At 42.8% G+C, this 7218-nt stretch overlaps 1 long non-coding RNA gene across 1 annotated transcript in view; it reads right to left on the bottom strand.

The window, feature by feature from the left end:
- Positions 1–2075: 2075 nt before the first annotated feature.
- The window catches only part of LOC115032310, a 10990-nt gene continuing 5847 nt past the window's right edge, over positions 2076–7218 (bottom strand). Inside the window, exons 4-5 of the long non-coding RNA XR_003837964.1 lie at positions 6073–6199; positions 2076–2285 (exon numbers count right to left, since the gene is read on the bottom strand). This is a non-coding gene — a long non-coding RNA (uncharacterized LOC115032310). The remainder of the gene's footprint in view (positions 2286–6072; positions 6200–7218) is intronic.

Here is a 7218-nt window from a genome sequence, read left to right as displayed (position 1 = left end):
GGCCTTAACTTTATCTGTAGACAAAGTGCTGTCCAAAAAGGACAAGCAGATGCAAGGGCAGTTGACTGCTAAGCTTTGCCAAAACAGGGTAAGCTTGTCCTTCATAGTTCCTGCTTCACTTAAGGTCTATCAGATGTTCTGGGCCAGAAGGCTGGAGATAGATGTGCCAACATTATAAGGAATACTGGGGACTGTCCAAGAGGTAAGCTATCTCTGCCATTTCTATGATTTTTGGAAGCCGGATCCCTCCCTGTGCTTCCTGTGTACTCAAATAATTTTTATTCCTTCTCAAATCTCTGATGGGGATGAAGACTGGATAATTATAGTCTCACAATTAAATTTAAGGTGTTAAGATTTAAAAAGATGTTTTTAGAATGGTAATACAGGTTAACTTAAAAAAAAACATTTAGATACAAAACTCTAACTCACCGAGATAAGAAGGATGATAAAGTATCTCATCTAAGTTCAAAATATAAACAGTCTGGACTTTTAAATGTAACTTACATTTAAATACTTTCATAATTGTTTTAAAATAATTCCTATTGGGTATTGTTTGTTACTACAAGAGAAAGAGCCTTTTTAATTGGACAAAGGTGGGGAAATGTAGTGGGTTGGCCTAATGCTGCTTGTACTCGAATGCTAATACTGGTTCCTCAAGACCTAATTGCTTCATAGAAGAGAGAGTCCTCAAGTAGACCAAAGTGACCAGGTGACACAATGTGACCTTGCCCCTAAGTTATTTCTGATTGGTGAATAAAGATGCTGATAACCAATAGCTGGGCAGAAGAGACATAGGTGGGGTTTAGGGTTCCTGGAATTGGGGGTTGGAACAGAACCACAAGGGAGAAGAAGGTTAATGGAGGAGAAGCCCCATCATGGGTTGAGTCATGAAAACATGACCCTGAGGGCTGACTAACTGGTGTTAAGAGCAGCCCAGATAAAACATAGTAATAACTCAGGGTTAGCTAAAGAAAAGTAGATTCTAATAGCATAGAGGGTAGAGATTTGCCTAGATCTTGTGCTGTTTAAAGCTTACTGTAAATAATTAAAGTCTTGTGTCTTTTATCCAGGAACTAAATGATCTAGGTTGGGTAAAAACCCAGGATTGGGATTAAAATTTTCTACAACAGCTATGCGCATCTCCATTTGTTGGCAGGAGCACAAACCAACACATCCATGGCAGTTGACACAGTTTCCACTGTTCCCAGGCCTAAGGCAAGAAAGAGTTGAGAGAGAAGTCTGGCCCTGCAGGCTAAACAGTGCTAGTTCAGAGAAAGGATGTTAGGCCAGGCATCTCATTGTGACAGTGCTGACTGCTGATCACCAGAGGCATCTGTAGGCTCTTTGCAAATGTATTACTTGTATCTATAAGCACAGGTCTCTAAAATACAGGGGTCAGAAAGGGACCCAAAGTAAGAATGCCTGTGGCAAAATTTCAAGGGGCCTTCTGTTTCAGAGCCCCAATCCAAGAAAAGAGGCAAATGGAGAAAAAAATTATGAAAGGTGTATTGTCTATATGTTGCAAAAGCAAAGCTATACATTTAAAAAAAATTTTTTTTTTTAGATTTATTTATTTATATGTAAGTACACTGTAGCTGTCTTCAGACACTCCAGAAGAGGGAGTCAGATCTCGTTACGGATGGTTGTGAGCCACCATGTGGTTGCTGGCATTTGAACTCCGGACCTTCGGAAGAGCAGTCGGTTGCTCTTACCCACTGAGCCATCTTACCAGCCCTACATTTTTTAAAGACATGTGAAAAAAAAAAGAAAGAAAGAAAGAAAGAAAGAAAGAAAGAAAGAAAGAAAGAAAGAAAGGAAGGAAGGAGAGAAGAGAAGAGAAGAGAAGAGAAGAGAAGAGAAAGAGAAGAGAAGAGAAGAGAAGAGAAGAGAAGAGAAGAGAAGAGAAGAGAAGAGAAGAGAAGAGAAGAGAAGAGAAGAGAAGAGAAGAGAAGAGAAGAGAAGAGAAGAGAAGAGAAGAGAAGAGAAAAAGAAAAAGAAACATAGAAACAGTGCTCCTCTATCAGGGGTGGAGGCTCATGAACCCTTTTCCCCTCCATACTAGAATGTTGGCTGGCTTGCTCTTGTGCAGATTTTATGCAGATGACCAGAGCTGCTGTGAGTGCAGAGGTCCTGTCATGTCCAGAAGATGCTGTTTGGCTCCAGTCCTCCCTGACCTCTGGGTCTTGTATTTTTTCTGCTCCCACAGAAGCCAAAAAAGGGTGTTAGATCCTCTGAATCTGAAGTTAGAGGTGGTTGTGAGCCATTTGGAACTGAACTTGGGTCTTCTGAAAAAAAACCAGTAAATCCTATTAATCCTCTCACAAGTTTCATACATTGAGATTTTTAAGGCCATTACAGATTTGGTTTGTGTTTTCAAATCTTTACTTATTATTATTGTTATTATTATTGTTGTTGTTATTATTATTATTGTGCACATGCATTTGTGCAGGTCCTTCATTTACATGTATGGAAATCAGAGGACAACTTTGTGCAGTGAGTGCTCACTCTCCATCTTTGTATTGGTTCTGAGGGTCTAACGCAAGTCTCCAGGCCTGCATGATAAGCACCCTTTCCTGTTGAACAATCTCAACAGCCCGTTGTTTTTGAGACAGTGTCTCATTAGGTAGCCTAGGCTGGTCTGGGATTTGCAAAGATAGCCAGGTTGACCTAGAGCTCCAGCTCCTTTTACCTCTGACCCAGTGAGTGTTAAGATTGCAGGTGTGTCACTGTGCTGGATAATTTTGTGTCAATTTGATATGACTTAGAGTCATTTTGGAGGGGGAACCACAGTTGAGAAAATGCTCCCATTAGATTGTGTTAACTGTGGTGCATTTTCTTGATTGATAACTAATGTGGGAGAACACAGCTCACTGTGGGTGGAGCCACCTCTGGGCTAGTGGTCCCGGGTGTTATAAGAAAGCAGGCTAAGCAAAACTTTAAGAACAAGTCGGTAGCACCTCTTTGTGGCTTCGGCATCAGCTCCTGCCCTGACTCCCTCCTATGATAGGCTGTGATGTGAAAAGAAAGAATAAACTCTTCCTTCCCAAAGTTGTTTGATCATGATTTTTTATCAGTTTTATCACAGCAATAGAATCCTTCACTTAGACAGAAACCAGTTCCAGAAGTGGGGTGTTTCTGTGACAGACCTCACCATGTGTTTTGGGGAGGATTGTAGTGGCTTTTGAACTTTGGACTGGAAAAGCCAGTTAGTGGTCAGAGCTCAGGGGGCTGTTCTGTTGGTGCTTGGAAAATAAGAACATTGAGAGACATGTAGGCAATGGAGGCCTGTCTTGTGAAATTTCAGAGGAAAGTTTGAGAGTTCCTTAAAGACTATTAGGACTATTAAGACTATTGTTCATGCAATATTTTTTTTTTTTTTGGTTTTTTTTCGAGACAGGGTTTCTCTGTATAGCCCTGGCTGTACTGGAACTCACTTTGTAGACCAGGCTGGCCTCGAACTCAGAAATCCGCCTGCCTCTGCCTCCCGAGTGCTGGGATTAAAGGCGTGCGCCACCACGCCCGGCTCGCATGCAATATTTTAAATCAAGAACTACTAAAGTCAAGTTTTGCTTTGCTGGGACAATTGATACTGGTTAGTTAAGGCTGAAGAGTGAGCTGTGATTAAGGGACCAGCACCAATGAAACAAAATCTTCTGGGGGAATGTTTACTCATGGTCAGTACACAGAAGCTGTGTTCCAGAAGGGCCTGATATTATACCTCATGATAGTAGCTCAGCTTGGTAATATAAAAGCCACATAGTTGGTACTGGTTTTGAAGGCATGAATGGATTAAAAACAGCAGTGGAGGCTTGGGGAGGTGTGGCAGGGTTGGAGTCTGAAGAGAAGCCTGGAGAAGCCATTGGTGAAATTGCAGCCAAAGACCCAGGATTTAAGGGGTCATGGAGAGAAGTTAAGGCTTGACACCATGAGATAGGGTCAGAGCCCTTAAAAACGAGCCCAGGAGAGGCTACTGATGAAGGTACAGCCCAGTTGCAAAGACCACAGCACAGCATTTTAGGTATCATTACCATGGGACAATCACCAAGCACAGCAACAGCCATGGAATAGGGCCAGCTTGAGTCGAGGAGATAAGCTGTGTGTGTTGTAAATGGCAGGTCTGAGAAGAAGAGTTAGTTGCCTTGGCCCTTCGGAGCCCAAAAGTTGAGTGGGCCCCAAATGTCAAGCCCTGAACTCTTTATTTTGTTGACCTTTGGTTTTGCTTTGATTTGCTTGTAACTGTGTCCTGGTTCTTCCTTCTTGGATTAAGAAAGTATTTGACTTTTATTATTTTTATCTTGCAGGGGCCCACAGTTAAGAGACTTTGGAATTTTGGATATTTTAGAGAGGCTTAAACTTCGAATGTTTAAAAAAAAAAGCTTGAATTTGTAAAGACTGCAGGACTTTTTAAAAGCTGGAATGTTTTATATTGTAATCTTAACATGCCATCTTGGGGACTAATAAAAGAGGAAGGGATCTAGTAGAATAATGGTATATATTTGCTTGCCAAGTTCACAAGGGGTCAATTGTGCTGGCTAGTCTTATGTCAACTTGACACAAGTGGGAATCATTTTGGAAGCGTGAGCCTCTCTTGAGAAAATGTCCCCATTAACTTGCTCTATTGTCAAGTCTGTGGTGCATATTCATGATTGATGACTGATGTGGGAGGGCCCAGCCCATTGTGGGCCGTGCCACCCTTGACCTGGTGCTCCTGGCTACTATAAAAAAAAAGCAGGTCAAACAGCCATGAGGAGCAAGCCAGAAAGCAGAATTCCTCCATGGCTTTTGCCACCCCTCCTCCTCTGTTTGAGGTCTTGCTGTGATTTCTCTCAGCAAAGCACTGTTACCTGGAAGTATAAAATGAAGTAAACCCTTTCCTCTCCAAGTTGCTTTTGGCTTTGGTATTTTATCACAGCAAGAGAAACCCTAAGATAGTTACCACACTCAGCTTGGAAGTGGCTTAGTCTTGAACCAAAACCTTATCTATTCTGACTATATAGGTAAAATTTGTGCAATTTTATTTTTTTAAATAATTTAATTTATTTTTTGTGCACTGGTGTTTTGCCCACATGTATGTCTGTGTGAGGATGTTAGATCCCCCAGACCTGGAGTTACAAACAGTTGCGAGCTGCCATGTGGGTGCTGGGAATTGAATCCAGGTCTTTTTGGAAGACCAGCTGCTCTTAAGCACTGCGTCATCTCTCCGGCCCCCTGCAATTTGATTTTATTTTAGGGTCAATTATTTATTTGCAGCTATTTGAATCTACTCTGCAATAAAACTGAGATTGAAAATGCCACCGAAGAGTTTTCTAAAGTCATAAATTTCAGTTTCTTGAAGATGGGGAGAATGGGGAGAGGCTCTCGGGTTACAGTGCCTGAGTAAGCGAAGCCGCCAAGGATAAATTCCAGCACTCGATGCCCCTTCCCAGTTCCTGGAATGCTGTCCCCATGATTCCATATGCCTTTCCTGCCCAAGAAAGGCAGGAAATCTTTGAGGCTGTAAAAGTTGCCTGTCTTTCCCTCTGTAATCTCACAGGCTCTGCTTGTGGTTTGCAGTAAAAGTCTTGGATTTCCTCAGTAGTTTGCAGTTGGAGGGCCTCAGTCCTGTGGTTATGATTTCAGTCCAGTGCCAGGAGAACCGAGTTCGTACTTTGTTGGCTAGGCTAGCACAGTTGTGTTCAAATTGGCTCGCAGGACATCCTGTCCTGATAATGTCACCATGTGGCTGCTGGGGACAGCTGGGAAGCTCCGCACATCTTTCCCTCTCCAACTGACTCACCTTAGATCTCCTTGGAGGTAAAGATTCTTATCTGTTAGATTTCCCACTGTGCCCTCAAGGCTTAGAACACTACCCGACATAGCAAACACTCAATAAATAGTTCACAGATAAATGACTCTACAGGGTTGACAAGTCTTATGACTTCTCCCCCTACAGTTTTTATATCCATCTGTCACCCTCTATTCATTTCCAATGAGACTGCTCATAGAAGTCAAAAATTATTCCAATTCTTTAACAGTGCTCCCAGTAAAAAGTAAGTACAGGTCCAATTCCTTGAACCTGGGTAGATTCTATACCTGCTTCAACCAGTAAATGCGGTCGGTAGACGTGGTGCTGACTGTCTCTAGGCCCAGGGATTGAGAAGGCTCCACTTCTTGTTTCTTAGAACTCTCACTGTAAGAGTCTTACATCACTAGATAGCACCTGAAATTATTTAGAGAGGAAGGGGGTTCAGCTCAGCCCTCCAAACATTTCTTCCAGGAAGGCAACCACATGAGAAAAGCCATCTGGGATCCTTCAGACCATTCCAGCCTAGCAGCTAAATATCACTGCGTGATGGTAAGGAAGACTCTACCAAACAGGGCAGTCGTCCAGCTGAGTCCTCCCCCAAATTTCCAATGGGCACGCTGCAAGTTTTGGTAAAATGGCTGTCATTTTGAGCCGTAACAGTTTTTATTTTATTTTTTTTGTTGTTGTTGTTAATCTGATAACAGTTTATTCTGCAGTTTGTCTTGCGGAAGGCTCTGTGGTTAGTGTGTCTTCCACAAGCTTACAGCCTGCTAGGCTAAAAGAGAGAGCACAGGGAGGCAAAGTGAGCATGGAGAAGAAGCAAAGTACCATGGATTAGAGGGGAGCCTGGAGAGAATATGATAGGATTGTGTATATACAGCCCCAGGGGAGATTGGGATTTCTGAAAACTCTCCAGAGAAAGCAGCCCTTCCTTCCTTACTGAAGTTCTAGAAAAATGGAGAAAAAAAGAGCATTGCCCCATTAAGTTGTGGGGTGATCTGTGAATGCAGTGATGACTAGATTATTGTCCTACACAGGGCCTTATAACTAACTATACAGCCCACTATTGTGGTGGTGGTGGCGGTGGTGATGGTGATCGCCTTCCTCTCTAGGCCTCACTATGTAACCCTGGTTGTCCTTGAACTGGCAGAAATCCATCTGCCTCTGCTCTTGAGTGCTGGGATTAAGGGCTGTATGCAACATACCCTGCTGTCCTTATAACTTATTTGGAAAACCCGATACCTCAGTTCTTCAGTCTCCTATCTTTTCAACTACTTTTTACCTGTGTCCAATTGGTTTTCATGATGGTTGGCTCATGCTTTAAAAATATATCAACTGAGCCGGGCGTGGTGGCGCACGCCTTTAATCCCAGCACTCGGGAGGCAGAGGCAGGCAGATTTCTGAGTTCGAGGCCAGCCTGGTCTACAAAGTGA

This window comes from Mus caroli, chromosome 11 (genome assembly GCF_900094665.2).
Source record: "Mus caroli chromosome 11, CAROLI_EIJ_v1.1, whole genome shotgun sequence".
Classification (NCBI taxonomy): Eukaryota; Metazoa; Chordata; class Mammalia; order Rodentia; family Muridae; genus Mus; species Mus caroli.
The sequence above is the reverse complement of the archived record's forward strand: the minus strand, read 5'-3'. Positions and strand labels throughout refer to the sequence as shown.